This window comes from Carcharodon carcharias, chromosome 1 (genome assembly GCF_017639515.1).
Source record: "Carcharodon carcharias isolate sCarCar2 chromosome 1, sCarCar2.pri, whole genome shotgun sequence".
NCBI classification, from domain to species: Eukaryota; Metazoa; Chordata; class Chondrichthyes; order Lamniformes; family Lamnidae; genus Carcharodon; species Carcharodon carcharias.
The window spans coordinates 136,840,395-136,858,569 of record NC_054467.1 but is presented as its reverse complement, the minus strand read 5'-3'; the positions used below and the strand labels follow the sequence as shown (position 1 = coordinate 136,858,569).

Here is an 18,175-nt window from a genome sequence, read left to right as displayed (position 1 = left end):
TCAGAACCCATCGATCTGGAGTGGAAGGAAATCACCCTCAAACCCAAGGGACTGCTTAAGAAGAGACCTCATTGTAATTGGGATAGGGATGGATGGGTGAGAATGGGGAAGTGATGAGAAGAAGGACTGGTTTGTACACTGGAGTTGATACAAGAGGCTGACAATTCTTACCCTGAGGTTACTCAACAAATTAACTCCATACCCACTTGATTCAAATCTTACAATTTGTCTCAATTAAGTTGGATTTCAACAAAACAGAGTTATGTATTTCAGTCCACCAGCATAGACAAGGTTTGGAATGACTTAGCAAAGCCTCTCTTGAGAATCTTGCCCTCTTTGAAACGTCCAGTGACTAAGTTCTGAGAATGTACTTTTCCCTGACAGCTTTTTCACTACGTCCTGAAACCAGAGATCTCTTCATTTCCTATGAGTATCAACCATTTAAGTTCAACTAAAATAAATAGAATTCAAATCTGGTCTTAAGTTCTAAAGCATCCCTGGAATCATCTTGGAATGATAATGGAAGTAGGTGAATATTTGAAATCTGGTGATCATAATGTTCTGACATTCAGGATAGAAATGCGGGAAGAACCAAAAAGAAGGCAATTAAAATACAAAGGCAACAAAATTCAGGGTAATGGGGTGCCCGTATTTTCAGTGTTCAAGGTGCTATTTCAAGTCTAAAATGGGGTTTGTGTCGTATGCACACACTGCTGGTACAGGGGATGCGAGTGTGTGCTGGGGGTAAGCAGAGTAGGCCGATTGTGACATCAGTCAGCGTGTAATGCTAATTACACACTTACTAGCGGTGCTATTTTGATCATCTGCAATAGATTGACTGAAATATTTCTGTCTGCTGGTGAAAAGAACCCTCATACTTGAATGAATTTACAAAGGAACTTTGACATTTTGCCAAGGATTTTCCTGATAGCATTGTTAAATGGCAGGGTGAGTTTTTCACCTGGCCTCATGATATTGCAGGCACCTGACAAAGCTTCTCCTTGCAAGAGCGTCATTCAATAAAAGAAAGACTTGCATTTATCTTATACCTTTCATGACCACAGGACACCCCAAAGAGCTTTAAAGCCATTGAAGTACTTTTGAAGCATAGCCACAGTTGTAGGAAATGCAGTAGCCAATTTTTACAGAGCAAGCTCCCATAAACAGCAATATGATACTAACCAGCTAATCTGTTTTTGTGATGTTGATTGAGGGATAAATATTGTCCGGGACACCAGGAAGAGCTCCTCTGTCAGCCTTTCAGAAGGACGTAAAAGATCCCATGACACCATATTATAGAAGAGCAGAGTCTCTGAAAGGCTGACAGGGCCTTAGTTTGATATCTCCTCTGAAGGACAGCATCTCCAACAGTGCAGTACTGATTAGTACTGCACTGGAGTGAGAACTTAGATTTGTGCACTCAAGTCTTATGTGGGACTTGAACCCCAAAGCTTCTGACTCAGAGGTGAGAGTGCTAGCAACATAGCCACAGTTGAGAGGAAACTATTTTAGTGAGCGTTACATTCCTGTTTGGGCTTCTTCCCAATTGCAATTGAAACTGAGGCAAGGTGCCAGGAGTTAAAAGATTACAATAACTAAAACAGCTATATGTGCTGCAGGTGACTCAGAACAGAGGAAGAGAGAGAGAGAGAGAGAGCGACAGCTGGAGGTATAAGTAAACATTGAAAAGCAATGGCATGAGGAGAAGCACCATCGGGAATCCTACAATGATCACAGCCTCAAGAATCTCAGGAGCAGTGAAGATAGTGCTGATGACAGTAACAACCAGAATGCAAAAGCCGTTTTCCATCCAGACAGTTGTGCTTCCAGAGCAGGATCTTCGTGCTGTCCTGGAGGGAATAGGTGCTGGTGGTCAGTTCCAAATCTACAATCCTCCAAACAGCTTCTTAGTGCCAGAAAACATTTTAATGATCTCACCAGGCTAGCTAAGGTAATGAAGGCATAAAATAAAAACAGAAAATGTTGGAAATACTCAGCAGCTCTGGCAACATTGTGGAAAGAGAAACAGAGGGCAGAATTTTACAGTCCCCCATTGGTGGGTTCACAGGTGGGGAGGGCCTAAAATTCTTCAGATGGCCTTCCCACTGCCCTCCCAGCCACCTCAACATGTCCATAATTTTACAGGGGAATAGGTATGGCCTAGGCTGGCCCATCCTCCTTTGCCCCAACTAAGGTCATGGGCAATTAATGATCACTTAAGGGCCATTTTCTGTGTAGTGGTTTGGGAATCCCTTGACGAGTCTCTCTTAGGCTCAGAGCCATACTCTGGACGTAACAGGAATGAGTGACTCAATACAAAATAATGCATGAAAATAACAATTTTTATTAAACAATTATTAGTGATAAGGAAAGAAAGATAACTTTATTAAAAAGAAAGAAAGGAAGAAAAAACACTTTGTATATATATTAAAAGAAAGGAAGAAGACAACTTTATAGTAGTACAAATAGTAACTCCAAATTGGTCCATTCAAGACAGTTCGGCAAAATGGTAAAACCCCAAATTAGCCTGTTCAAGACTAATCCTACAATCCCTTAAATCCTACAATTCCCCTTGGTTCATACATCACCAAGTCTCAGAATAACCTTGCATGGCAGTGGGCTCTTCAGTCAGTCACTCCGTCGACATCCCTTCCTCCGTAGGCTTCAGTAGGTGACAATTCCACTCCAGCTGCAGCCTTGAACATTGGATGCTGTGCCCCTTTAAGTCCAATTTCAGGCTCCATTCCAGTCTTCCAATGCTTCCATCCAGACTTTCTCAAAACAAGAGTCTGGCAACCATGAATCCTTATCAAACTCTTCTCACAGGCACTGTGAGACTTTGCAGTATTCAGGGTGTTTACATATCTCTTTGATGGTGTCTCTCACCTGCTATAAATCAGGTTACACTGCCCATCAATCAAATTCCATCTCCTGATTCCACACCATAGTTTGTCATGAAGAGATATTAATGTATATAATGTTATTGGAAAGTATTTTTTTGAAAATAGAGATTTATTCTAAGTGTGAGTTAATTAGATTAAAGCCAGCTAGTCTGGGTGCTTTGATGTATAGTAATTTAGAGATGTAAACAGTAAAGGATACCTTTGCATTTTGTTGAATAGAGCATTCAAGAGTGGGAGTAAAATCTTGCACCTAGCTAGGAGACACCAAGCAATGTTTATATTACTAATAAAATTGGTGCTATGAAAGGGGTTCAAAGGGCCTGGTGAAAATGAGAATTTACATTCAAAGGGGAAGACTGGGTATAACAGAAAGAATTTTGTGTGTGGTCAGAGGTATGTAAGATCTAAGAAGCTGTAAGCCTACAACTGTCTGTAAATGAACTAAATTAAAAGGAACCTCATTTTGAATTCATAAGATGAAAATGCTTTGCCTGGTGTCGGTTTAAGCCTATTAGTTATTGTTGCCTTAGTGGAGATTAATTTGGGAAAATTGTAAAAACTAATGATAGTAGTAATTTGTAGCCTTGTGTATGTGTTTAATTTGTTGTAAATTAATAAATGTTTCATTTAGTTTGATATAAAACCTCTCGAGAACTGGTGATCTTATTCCTGAATTTACAGCTGTAACTCAAAACATACCAATTGAAAATATAGGTTATGACAGTTGTTTAAAACTTCCCTCTGGGATTTTAAATAACTCAGCCTTTATCAGCCGCTGTGTCATGACAGTTGACCACCCCATGTGCAAGGTTATCCATTGTCCTGGCTTGTAGTTCAGGGGTCATCAAATGCAGTAAGAATTGATTCCTGTTAAACAATAGAAAACAACTTTTATTTTAGCAAACTTAGCACAAAAAGGAAAAAAATAGTGGCTAAGACAAAACTCTTGGAGGAGTAACTTGCATCAGGCTCCTGAGTAGGAATAAGGAAGAAACTCTGCAGCCCCCAGGCAAACAGTTTGGTGGGGGCAGTGGGAGATTAAAAGCTGGAGGTGAGGAAATTTATTGGGTTTTTTTGTATAATAATGTGGTGCTTTGAAGACATTAAGTCTTTCCAGTCTGCAGCATTCTGAGGGTTTGAAAGACCTCCTGCTATTGTTAACTTCTAATTCACAAATGTCAATATTGAAATGGAGCCTGTGCTCATTTCAGTCAACCTCCAAGGACATGTAAAAAAGCAACCAATTTAGCAGTGGCCCAAATGCACATACTTTGGGCAAGGACCTGTGCCCTTCTAAATTGCTTACCATTATGCCTGTCTTACATTTGGAATTACATTTGCAATGATGTTGAATTTACACCCCATAGATATTTATAGCAAAGACAAAGTGCATCTATAACCAATCACTTCAATCTTTGCTAGATTTTTGATCGAGGAAAACCCACAGCCCTAGCCTCGCATAACTCCTGCTTCAAATATTTATCTAATATTCCTTTAGAAGGTGCAATGGTCTTTGCCTTAACCATTCTCTGTGGCAAAGACTCCCATGTTCTAATAAGCCACTACATGAAGGAATTACATCTGGCTTCTCTACTCACTTCCTTTGTGATCATTTTTAATTTGTTACTAAAATCTCAAATGGAGAAAATAGTATTTCCCTGATAATTCTATCAAAACCCTTCATAATTTTTAAAACCTCTATTAAACTCTACACAAAAATGGTTGCAGTATCTCAAATGGTTCCTCACAATATAATTGGTCATTGCTGGTGTCATCCTATTAATCGTTCAATGCCTTTGCTAAAATAGCATGGAAAGAAATTTCTTATTAACACAATTAATGTCTTTGACACACATACTGCACAGCATGATTTCAACTCCTTGAACATGCCTTCCCCTTTAACCAACTGTATATTAAAGAGAATCTGTCTTCGTGAAGAAAGTGGAAAACTTTTGCCATATGGCAATCCATGTTAGAGTATGCCATCTCATTACAAAAACATTGTTGCATTCTTTGGGTATCATTATAATACCAGTGAAAATTATCAGAAGCTATTTGGCACAAAAACAAAAACTGCTGGAAAACTCAGCAGGTTTGACAGCATCTGTGGAGAGGAAGACAGGGTTAACGTTTCGAGTCCGTATGATTGTTCATCAGAAGCTATTTGGCTCTTCATTCTGAAATCAAACATTTAAAATCTTTTTGAAAATATTTTCCAATAAAGTTTAATAAACATCAAATTCTTAGTCTCTTTTTTAGAAGCCTGTGGGGGCTGCAATAACAAAGCACTATAGACCCAGTTTTTGTTCAGTTGGATTCCTTCTTCCTTCTCCAAAAGAATGGAGAAGTTGTTTTATTATTCATTGTATGTGGGTATCACTGGCTAGGCCAGCATTTATTGCCTACCCCTTATCGCCCTTGTTCAGAGGGCATTTAAGAGTCAACCACATTGCTGTGGGCCTGGAGTCACATGTAGGCCAGAACAGGTAAGGACAGCAGATTTCCTTCCTTAAAGGACATTAGTGAACCCATTGGTTTTTATGACAATCAACAATGATTTCATGGTTGTCATTAGACCTTTAATTCCATCTGCTGTGGTGGGATCATTACTCTGGGCCTCCTGGAATACTAGTGCAGTGACAATACCACTATGCCACTGCCTTCCACTTCCCTGTTGCTTTTGCTTTAATCCAGTCTTTTCCAAAGAATCAAACCTTGATCTTATTTGCAATTGTTTCCCTAGCAACTTGGAAACGGTACAGCAGTACTTGACTGTTAGGTACCTCTCATTCATTAACAGCCTAATAAGTGAATGTACATTACATTTGTGCCAGCATTGCACAAGACTTAGCTTGCTTACTCCCTCTTATCTGAAAAAATGCAATCTTCTTTACAATGTCGCATTAATTTGCACTAGTAAAAAGCATTTGATATCACATAAAAGCTCATTTTAGTGGCTTATTTTATTGAACTTGTCATTATGAAAACTGGTATCATGGGCACAATCCATGTTCAGGGTGGTGTACAGTTCAAGGGGTCTATTGAAGCAATGGTTGCTGTCACTCTGGGTCCTTGTTGCTGGTGTAAGCAGATGGAAATTGCTATGTTATTTCTCCTGGATTCTGCCAATCTATTTATGTTTAAAATACAATGTTGAAAGGTCCTGGACCTGAAATATGAACTGTTTTTTTCTCCACAACGCTGTCTAACCTGCAGAGTATTTCCAGCAATTTCTGCTTTAAGTTCAGGGACAGAATTTTGCCCTCGTCGGGTGGGCTCGGCGGGGGCGGGCGGGAGCTGTTGGGAAGCCAACCGCCAATCGGGACTGGACTATGATTTCACACTGGCGAACCAATTAAGGCCTGCTCAGCGTGAAACGCGCACAGCAGCGTTCAGCGCTGTCCGTGTGAGGGGGTGGGGAGGAGGATGAGCGCACGAGTTCGTGCATGTACACAAATGCGCGCTAGAAAAATCTCTGAGCAGAGAGCTGCCTCAGGGAGATGAAGATATTTTTAAAAATAAAGAATTTTAATGTGTTAAAAAACATGCCCCCTCATGTGACTCAATTGTGGACTCTGTCACATGAGCAGGGATATGTTAGAGATAAGTATGAAAATGGAGTTTTTTTAATGATGGTTCGAAACCTCATCCTGCCCGTGGATGAGGTTTTGCTAAAAATGCAAAGGCCGCTTAGCCTTTTCACCTGCATTCATTAATAGCCTAATAAATGAATGTACATTACATTTGTGCCAGCATTGCACAAGACTTAGCTTGCTTACTCCCTCTTATCTGAAAAAATGCAATCTTCTTTACAATGTCGCATTAATTTGCACTAGTAAAAAGCATTTGATATCACATAAAAGCTCATTTTAGTGGCTTATTTTATTGAACTTGTCATTATGAAAACTGGTATCATGGGCACAATCCATGTTCGGGGTGGTGTACAGTTCAAGGGGTCTATTGAAGCAATGGTTGCTGTCACTCTGGGCCCTTGTTGCCCAAAATATCGCACAAGTGTGCAATGACATCGGGACGCTCGCCTGACAAGGTCACGCGTTATTTTACGTTCATTCGGGTCAGGCACGTGCTCGACTGACAAGCTAAAAATTCTGGTCCAGGTTTCCAACATCCACAGTATTTTGCTTTCACATTATGGTTTCATTCACTGCCACTTCCCTTCCAGAAATGCCCACCTTGAAGAGGTTCTGCTCTACTCTCCAACAGGTCTCTTTTACCTGGTTCACTTTCATTACTTTCTAGTTTCCTTCTCATATTTGATCAGATATTTGTAAAAATCTGCTTTCACAGTCACATCTCCCTCCAATTCCAACATTTTTTTCAACTGAAATTTCACCCTTCATGTTTCAGATCCACCCAGGATTACAGATAAATGAATAAACGAATATACAAATTAGAAGCAGGTGTAGGCATTCGGCCCCTGGCGCCTGTTCCATCATTCAATAAGGGCATTACTGGCCCAATTGTGGCCTTAGTGCCCCTTTCCTGCATAGCCCCTATACCTTTTGACTCACTTGTTAGTGAACAGGGGATGGAGGTGTAGAGGGAGTTGGTGTCCATGATGAAGGAGGATGGTTTGGGCCAAGAAACGGGAAACTGTTGAAGTGGTGTTGGGCATCAGGAGAGTCATGAATGGAGGATGGAAGATACTGGACAAGGGGAGAAAAAAATAGAGCTGAGATAGAAATAAATTAGTTCAGTTGGGCAGGAACAGGCCAAAACAATGTGTCTGCTAGGTCAGTCCTGTTTGTGGATTTTGAGAAGAAGCTAGAAGCCATTTGGGTTTTGGAGACGATGAGGTTGGAGGCTGCGGAGGGAAGATCCTCAGAGAAGGTGAAGTCAATGATGCCCTGGAAATGATGGCTTAATGCTTGGTAATGGGGTCATGTTCCAAGAGGAGGTAGGAGGAAGTATCAGAGAGTTGGCATTTGGCCTCTACTAAGCCAGACAACAACGCTCCTACCCTTGTCAGCAGGTTTAATTATAATGTTAGTGTTGAGTCTGAGAGAACAGAATGCTGCCAGTTCAGAGACAGACAGGTTAGAATGAGTGAGGGGAGCAGAAAAATTGAGACTGCTGATGTTGTGCCAGCAGTTCTCAATTAAAAGACCATGCGAAGGTAAGAGGTGAGAGGGTGGGATTCAGGTGGGGGAAGAGTATTGGAGGCAGGGAAAAGAGTACACTAAGGAGACAGGAGACTCATGACCTAAGAAATGGATGTGGAGATGGAGGTAACTGAAGGGAATGCTCAGTTTTGTGTTGAACTTGACATTCATTGAGGTGGGGATGTAACAGGATGAAGCTGAGAGCTTTGTTGAGGATTGTCATTCAGAGTCAGAAAGATCAGGAGGCATTGTGAACACACGGCAAGAGGTGAGATTGGAAGATGTGATGTCAGAGGGAAAAGGGGAAGAAGGATCCAGTGGTGCTTTGGTAACCATTAATTGCTTAAGACTGCAATCCTTCACCCCTGAAAGGAAGATAAAAAGCTTTCGTTAAAGCACCAGAGGAGGCAAACAATTAAATGAAACTGTGGAGCAAGACAGCTTTGAGATAGAGTCAGTCGGTGCTGCTTAAGACAAAAGCCAACAGTGAGCCTGCAGCGGCACATGACATTATGATGCGGCGAGAACAGTGGCTTGAGGAATTCTGAATATCCAGGAGTTGGGAGAGGCAGCAGCAGAGAGGCAGACCTGCATGGGACCTGCTGAGGAGAAGAAAAATCAAGACCCAGGCTTGGGCCTTCACCTACCTAGAGAGGGTCGGGAGAGGTAGCAGCAGAGAGGCAAACCTGTGTCACCATAAAGAGTTGACACGTGCTGAGTTTGAAACAAAAATCAAACAGTAACATCACAGGAAAGCTGCAAGTTGGTTGGCTGGTGTGTAACTGCTGTTATGGAGTATCTATAAAGAGTTGGAATGTAGAAAAATGTAATTCTTTAAATAATCTTTAAGTAGCTACCCTATAATTAATTAAGATTAATGTCCTAGTAGAAGGGAAGTAAGAAATTAGTGAGTCCATTACTTTTTTTTATTCTTAGGTGGTAAGGTTTATTGGGTTATACAAACATATGAATTAGGAGCAGGTATAGGCCATTTGGTCCTTCAAGACTGCTCCACCATTCAATAACATCATAGCTGATCTGACTGTGGCCTCAACTTCATATTCTCACCTATCCCTGATAAATTTTATTAGAGAAGAATATATTTACCTCTGCCTTAAAAATATTCAATGATGTTGCCTTCACTGCTCTCTGGGGAAGAGAGTTCCAAAGACTCACAACCCTCAGTCAAAAAATTCTCCTCAACCTCTTCTTAAATGGGAAGTCCCTTAATTTTAAACTGTGTCCCCTAGTTCTAGTCCCTCCCATAAAAAGGAAACATCCTTTCAGCATCCACCCTGTCAAGGATCTTATATGTTTCATTAAGGTCATCTCTCATTCTTCTAAACTCCAATGGATATAGGCTCAACTTGTCCAGTCTTTCCTCCTAAGGCATCTCCCCAACCCCATGTATTAGTCTAGTGAATCTCACCCTCTGAGGTTTAAATTAGTACATAAGTGGTGGTAAGAAGATGCATTAATTTAATTTAAAAATTAATGAGGAAAATAATTAATTTATTACATAACTATGACACATTGAGGATGGCAGGGCAGGTGATGTGTTATGACAACAAAATGGAGGCCAGTGTGATTCAGAGCAAACACGTTTGCAGTAAGTGTCTGCAACCTGAGGATCTTTGACTCAGAGTCTTTGAGCTAGAGGCCGAGCTGTGGACATTGCAATGCATCAGAAAGGGGGAAAGTTTCATGGACACTTTGTTCCAGGAGGTCGTCACACCCCTTAGGATAGGGCCTTCTGATTTGGTCAGTGGTAAGGGACATGAGTGAGTGAGGCAGGCAAGGGGATCAAGAAAGTAGAAACAGAGCAGCCTCAGCTCATGGAATTGTCCAACAGATTTGAGGGGTTTACAACCTGTGTGGCTGAAAGTGGGGGTGCTGCTGGGTGGATGAGTGAACTGATCATGGCATCATGGTACAGGGAAACATTCAAGCAGGGGTAATAACTAGGAATGTAGTCGTAGGGGAAGGTATAGTCAGAGGGATTGATACAGTTCCCTGCCGCTGAGAACGAGAATTCAGGCAGCTCTGTTGCCTGCCCGGTGCCAGGGTTCAGGACATCTGCTCTGGACTGAAGAGGAACTTGCAGTGGGAAGGAGAGGATCCTGTTGTCGTGGTCCAAGTGGGTACCAACAACATAGGTAGGACTAGGAAGGAGGTTCTGCTTAGGGAGTATGAGCAGCTAGGGGCTAAATTAAAAACCAGAACATCAAAGGTAATAATCCCGGACTATTACCTGAACCACAAGCAAATTGATGTATAGAGTAAATAAGATTAGGGAGTTAAATGTGTGGCTCAAAGATTGGTGTGGGAGAAATGGGTTTTGGATGATGGGGTACTTGGGAAAGTGGGAGCTGTACCGTTGAGACAGTCTTCAACTGAACCACCCTGGGACCAGCCTTCTGGGAAATCATATAACTAGGGTGATAGAGAGGAATTTAAGCTAAATATTGGGGGAGCGAGGGATCAAGTGTGGGATAGGCCAGTAGAGATGCAGTGGCAGACATTTAAAGGAGATATTTCATAACACTCAAAGATACATTCCAGTGAGAAAGAAAGACTCTAGGGGAAGGACACCCCCACCATGGACCATTATTTTACAGCCCTTCCCGCCTGGCAGGATATTATGGTCCCACTGAACTGAATGGAGATTTAAATGGCTTGCCGCATCTGCCGGGGGAGACATGCCACAGTAGGGCTGTCAGATACTGGCTATGGCTAACTTATGGAATTAAAGATAGTAACAAATTGAAGGACAAAGGGCAGAAGTGTCCCAGATCTGCAATAAATACAGTAGCGGGTGGGAAAAATGAGTTACCCACTGGTCTTAAAGGTGGTTTCTCACCAGTATCATCCCAAACCCGTCGCATTAATTGTGCATTCCCAGGAAACACGCCATTTCCATTGCGGGAGGGCTCTCATTTGGCCGCCATGCCATCACCTCACCGCATCATCACGCCAGGCACACACCTCTCAGTGCTTCCAACACAGTGCTTCTGCAAAGACGACTGGATGGCCCCCAAAAGGCAAAAAGACTGCAGTCGCCAGGTTTACTGACACATCCCTCAAGCACCTTTTGGACACTGTGGAGGCCCACTGTGATGTCCTCTGCCTCTGCTCTGGGCACAGGAGGGGCAGCTACATTACCACTCTTGCTTGGTAGGCGATGGCAGTGGTGATCAGTACCAATGCTACACTGAAGATGTTGGCCATCCAATGCAGATGGGGGGGGGCGGGGTGGGTGGTGAATGATCTTATCCATGCAGCCAGGGCATGGCAACCACCTCATCACTCTAAGCTCACACACTCAAGTCCAACACACATGCATTGGCATCTCACTCACTGCCAGCTCAAGAGACATCACCACTCACTCTTTCGCACACACTCTCACATCTCCATCTGGCCTCAACTGCTCTGGAGACTGCTTCCTCAGTCCTCACCATCTTGAGGCCACTTGCACCGATCAACTTGTGCCCCTACACAGACCCTGGGATATCCTCCTTCCCCAGTACAACCCTCACCCCGCAGCCTCTTCCTTTGCCTGGGGCCACTTCTCCCCCTTCCCCAGACAAGCCCTAGCCCTGCAGCCATCCAAAGCCTTATGGCTGGTCTGGTAACTAAACCCCCCTAAAAGTGATGTGGTGCTGTTTGCGAAGCCTAGCGCTGATGACTGCAAGTGCTGCCCGAAGCAAGGTAGGCAAACAAATCTCAAAGTCCCGAGCAAAGTGCAGCCCGCCAGTTGCATGTCACTTGCGCACTGTTGTGAAACGTTGGCATGATGGCAGATGATACAATGTGAGGGGATGAGTCCAGCAGGCTAACCTAATAATGATATGCAGATGTATTACAATAAGGTTCCTGACATCCGATGGCGGGAGACACGACCTGCCATTGTCAGACTGAGCGGACGATCGCAAACTGTTTCATGACATCTTGAAACTGACTTTTGGCCTGCTCGCCATTTTGCCAGCTCATGCCATCGAATATGTTCGATGCTGACGGGCACAGAAAATTTCACCCAAAGCGTACCATTCCGCAAAGATTAGCAACTGGTCAGAAGATTGGAGAGAATATAAAAAACAGGAAAGAATGACTAAAAGACTGGTAAAGAGGGCAAAATTAGAGTATGAGGGGAAGCTAGCTAGAAATATAAAAACAGATAGTAAGAGTTTCTACAGGTATTTTAAAGGAAACAAGTAACTAAGGTCCTCCAGAGGGTGGGTTTCGGGAATTAATAATGGAAAATAAGGAAATGACAGATGAATTGAACAGGTATTTGTCATCTGTCTTCACTGTATACAACATCCCAGAAATAATTGTGAATCAGGAGGTGAAAGGGAGAAAGGAACATAAAACAATTACAATCACCAGGGAAAGGGTACTGAGGAAGCTGACAAGATCAGTGTTACTTTTAAAAAGATAATAAAAGATGAGAAAAATTTTATTGACATGTTCCCTCATGTGGCACTGTCACATGAGCTGGGACATGTCAATTACTTTTTAAAAACGTAATACAAATTTTAAATCCCTCATGTAACCTTATCCTACCCGTGGATGAGGTTTCATGTTTTTTCTGAAGGCCGCCTGGGCTCTTCGCCTGCCCGCCAACCTTAAGGCTGGACGGGGCAGGTCCATTAATCATTTTAATTACTTTTTTAATGGCTTTAATAGGCCATTGACAGGTCAGTAGGGGCACAGCTGAGTTGGCTGTGCACCCACCGAACTGAAAATCTAAATGACATGGGGTGACGTTGGGACGCCACCTGATGTCACCCCACGTCATTTTACGCGTTGGCGAGTGGGCCCCGCCTTCGCTCACCACCCGAAAAATGCTGCCCCTAGATTCTGAAAAGATCCCATCAGATTGGAAAAAGCAAATTTAACCCCTTTGTTCACGAAAGGAGGAAGACGGAAAGCAGAAACAATAGGCCAGTTAGCTTAATATCTGTCTTAGGGAAAATGCTGGAATCTATTATTAAGGAGGTTATAGTTGGGCACTTAGAAAATCTCAAAACATTCAGGCAGAGTCAACATGGTTTCATGAAAGACAAATGGGATTTGACTAATTTATTAGAGTTCCTTGAGGTGGTAACATGCAACATGGTTCAAGGGGAATCTTTAGATGTGGTGTACTATGATTTCCAAAACGCATTTGACAAGGTGCCACATCAAATATTACTGCACAAAATAAGTGCACATGGTGTAGATGGTAACATATTATCGTGGGTAGAGGATTGGTCAGCTCACAGGAAACAGGGTTGGAATAAATGGGTCAGTTTTGTGTTGGCAGAATGTATTGAGTGGAGTGCCACAGGGATCAGTGCTGCAGCCTCAACTATTTACCTTCTATATCAATGATTTGGATGTAAGGACCAAATGAATAGTTACTAAATTTGCTGATGATAGGTAGGAAAGTAAGTTTGAAGAGAGCATAAGGAGTTTGCAAAGGGACATAAATAGGTTAAGTGAGTGGGCAAAAATTGGCAGATGGAGGAGTATCATGTGAAATTTGTCCATTTTGGCAGGAAGAATAGAAAAGCAGCATATTCTCTAAATGGAGAGAGATTGCAGAACTGAGGTACAGAGTGATTTGAGTATACTGGTACTTGAATCACAAAATGTTAGTATGCAGGTACAGTAAGTGATTAGGAAGGCAAATGGAGTGTTGTTTATTGTAAGTGGAAAGGAATATAAAATTAGAGAAGTTTTGTTACAGTTGTGTAGGGCATTGGAGTGACCACACCTAGATTACTGTGTACCGTTTTGGTCACCATGTTGCATTAGAAGTAGTTCAGAGGAGGTTCACTCAACTGGTTCCTGGGATGAGGGGTTATCTTATGAGGAAAGGTTGGACAGGTTGGGCCTGTATCCATTGGAGTTTAGAAGAATGAGAGGCGATTATATTGATACATGTAAGATCATGAAGGGGCTTGACAGTGTTGATGCTGAGAACTAGGGAACACAGTTTAAAAATAAGGGATCTCCCATTTAAGACAGAGATGAGGAGAATTTTTTTCTCTGAGTGTCATTAGTATGTGGAATACTCCTCCCCAAGACAGAAATGGAGGTAGAGTCTTTGAATATTTTTAGGGCAGAAGTAGATTGATTCCCTTTTCGTCAAGAATCTAAGAGTATCGGGGGGTGGGCAGGGAAGTGGCATTTAGGCCACAATCAGATCAGCCATGATCTTATTCAATGGTGAAGCAGGCTCAAGGGACTGAATGGCCTACTCCTGTTCCTAATTCATATGTTCGTAGGTGTATGCAACAAACAATTCCATACAAATAAGGGGTAAAATATGCAGATACTGGCAATCCAAAGCAGAAACAAAAATTGCCATAAGCATTCAGTCAGCCTAACAGTGTCTGTGGTGAGAGAATGATGACTTAACAAAGTCTGTGGGCCCTCCTTCGAAAGTGAAAAGTATGAAAAGCACAGGTACATTATTACATTCAGAAAAGGGGAGGGGAATATATATATGTATATATACATGTGTGCGCAAAATATAAAAAGAGGAACCATCGTGTAACAGAATGCAATAATCTCAGTAAAACCTTAAAGGAACAGGCAAAATATAGTGAAACAGTGCTGAAAAAAAAAAGATACATAAGATAAAAGAAAACACAAATAAATAAATAAAATGATTTATAAAGTGCTAAATTGAAAAACGGGAAGTGGTTAAAAGGCAGAAGTGATAGTAGCTTATGAAAATGAAGCAATAAAGAAACGAGATAAAAACAAATAACAGAGATTGAGACATAAAGAGTTTGTAAATAGCTAAAGGAAGTGCTGGATGCGAGGCAGGTAGAAATGGAACATGGAGAATTGACAAGACAGGGCAGACTCTAGCATGTCAAAGCATAGGAGATTAAAAAAAGAGCAGGTCAATACCAAGGGCATAGACTGCCTTAGGGCATGGAGTTCCAATGTATTTCCATCACAATATCTCGCAACATCCAGCAAAGCTGGTACACTCACCCCTACATCACTCAGCACATGAAAATGGGAAACAAAAACAGAATTACCTGGAAAAATTCAGCAGGTCTGGCAGCACTGGCGGAGAAGAAGAGTTGACGTTTCGAGTCCTCATCACCCTTCAACAGAACTCATGAAAATGGGACATGGACTTGAAGTGGCATGAGGCAGGAAGCTGGGGTTGCATTTGTGGCCAGAAGAGAGGGACTTTGCCCAATATTATGTAAACATTTTGTCACCCTGCCTGAAAGGAGACTTTATTGTAAACAGCAAATTCAGTATACTGAGCTGGAACATATGAACAAAGAAAAAGAGTAGGTCACAAACAAAAACAGGAAATGCTGGAAAGACTCAGCAGGTCGAGCAGCATCTGTGGAGAGAGAAACAGAGTTAACGTTTCGAGTCCGTATGACCCTTCTTCAGAGCTGAAGAGAAGGCCATTCGGCCCCTTGAGCCTGTTCCGCCATTCAATAAAATCATGGCTGATCTGCTAGTGACCTCAAATCTGCACCCTGCCTACCCCCGATAACCCATCACCACCTTGCTTACCAAAAATCTATCCACCTCTGCCTTCAAAATGTTCAAAGGCTCTGCTTCCACCACCTTTTGAGGAAGAGAGTTCCAAAGAATCATAACCCTCTGAGAGTATCACTAAGGCCCCTGGAAGGAGAGCCTGGATATTGGTGTGGGTGGAGTTGAATAGGCTAGTGTACTGTGCAATGCACTGCAGGGTGCTGGATAATCACAGGGAGGAGGATGACACTACAGGTGAGAATAGGGTTGCCAACCCTCCCAGAAAGATTGGGGGTCCACCGGAATCGGCAGCAATCTCCCAGTGGCCAAAGAAAGCATTCCGTGAGATTGGAATGCTGTTTTCTCAGCAAAAAATGTTGTGTCTTTCCAGGATTCTCTGTTCTTGATAAGAGTATCACACGGACAAATCCTCCAGCTGAATTTGCAGCACGCTGCATATACTGCAGTTGTGCACAGAAACACACAACAATCCCCGCCCCCCCCGCCAAGTAGAAATGATTTCTTCAATGAGTCTCAGTTACAGGTGTGCATGTGCCTTGATTGCATATTGGTGAGTTCTGCCTGTATTACAAAACAGACAGGCTTTACTTTTGGCCATTTTAGATTTACTGTGCAAAAAATAAAATCTTTGCCACCCATTTTTTTTACTTTCCACTTTTAATGTTTTCGGGGAGTTTTGACTTCAGCAAGGTTCCTTTGCATGCAGATGTGATGGACTTAAGAGAGAAAGTAAAAAAAAACGGTATCACAAAAAATGTTCAAAAAAAGGACTCCCTGTTTTAGTTTTGTAGCCCTGGGTATACTAGAGAGGTGAAGGCCAGGAAAAAAAAGGCCATTTTTCTGGCAAGGGGCAGGACATCCTCAAGTATGAGCCACCATAGGGAATGGGAGCATGTGACAAGGAGGATCAATACTCGGAATGTGGCTCCCAGAACATAGCAATGGCGCCAGGAGAAATCTAATGGCCTTACGCGGATGATCAAAGAGAGTGAATGCATCCATACATTACATCTCAGACCAATCACACATCTGTCTTTCACACTGCTCAATGCATCACATCACTCTTATCACTTACCCAGGAACAGTCCCTAACACTCACTGCCCACCCCTAACGTATTACAACTTACACACACACGCCTTCCAATCATGTCAGCCATGCACACTCCTTTTCACGTCTCTGCAAACTTACAGCTATTCAGTTAAGGCAGACATATCACATGACCACATTGACTCAGTGCTGAAAATTCCCTGCCTACAAATTGGAGAAGAGGAAGTTGGTAAATCGTGGGAAACTGGTTCAGTATTGCTCCCTGAAATCTTTCCCATGTCCGAGTGAATTTCCCAAGAGCAGTCTGGTAGAGAGGACAGGAACCTGCTGGCTGGCAGTTAAGGGGGGGGCCATTAACAGTGACTTTGCAAGGGGAACTGAAATTCACTGAAGTTGCAGGAGTCCCAAAAAGCTTCAACAGCTCAAAGGAAGCAAGAGCACAGCAGGAGATAATTGTTACCTGAAACTGATAGGCATTTAGTTGTACAGAGTCTCCAAGCAACCATTGGAAGGCAGTCCAAAGGACCAGCAGTGGAGCCCTTTTTTTTTCATTCATTCAAGGGATGTGGGTGTCGCAGGCTAGGCCAGCATTTATTGCCCATCCCTAATTGCCCTTCAGAAGGTGGTTATGAGCTGTCTTCTTGATCCGCTGCAGTCCATGTGGTGTAGGCACAGCCACAGTGCTGTTAGGGAGGGATCTTCAGGATTTTGACCCAGTGGCAGTGAAGGAACAGCTATATATTTCCAAGTCAGGATTGTGAGAGGCTTGGAAGGAAACTTGCAGTTGGTGGTGTCCCCATACATCTGCTGCCCTTGTCCTTCTAGATGGTAGTGGTTGTGGGTTTAGAAGGTGCTATCAAAGGAGCCTTGGTGAGTTCCTGCAGTGCATCTTGTAGATGGTACACACTGCTGCCACCGTTCGCCGGTGGTGGAGGAAGTGAATGTTTGTGGATGTAGTACCAGTCAAGTGGGCTGCTTTGTTGTCCAGCTTCTTCAGTGTTGTAGGAGCCGCACTCATCCAAGCAAGTGGAGAGTATTCCATCACACTCCTGACTTGAGCCTTGTAGATTTTGGACAGGCTTTGGGGAGTCAGGAGGTGAGTTACTTGCCGCAGGATTCCTAGCCCCTGATCTGCTCTTGTAGCCAGAGTATTTTTATGACTAGTCCAGTTCAGTTTCTGGTCAATGGGTAACCCCCAGGATGTGTAGTGAGGAATTCAGTGATAGTAATGCCATTGAATGTCAAAGGACAATAGTTAGATTCTCTCTTGCTGGAGATGGTCATTGCGTGGCACTTGTATGGTGCGAATATTACTTGCCACTTGTCAGTCCAAGCCTGAATGTTGCCCATTTGGAAATGGACTGCTTCAGTATCTGAGAAGTCGCAAATGGTGCTGAATGTTGTGCAATTATCACATCCCCACTTCTGACCTTGTGATGGAAGGAAGGTCATTGATGAAGTAGCTGAAGATGGTTGGACCGAGAACATTACCCTGAGGAACTCCTGGAACTATGTTCTGGAGCTGAGGTGACTGACCTCCAACAACCACAACCATCTTCCTTTGTGCTAGGTATGAC

General features: G+C 42.8%; 1 long non-coding RNA gene across 1 annotated transcript in view; it reads right to left on the bottom strand.

Moving 5' to 3' along the window:
* Positions 1-3,721: 3,721 nt before the first annotated feature.
* LOC121277060 overlaps positions 3,722-18,175 on the bottom strand; it is a 36,007-nt gene continuing 21,553 nt past the window's right edge. The window contains exon 3 of the long non-coding RNA XR_005942796.1: positions 3,722-3,770. This is a non-coding gene — a long non-coding RNA (uncharacterized LOC121277060). The remainder of the gene's footprint in view (positions 3,771-18,175) is intronic.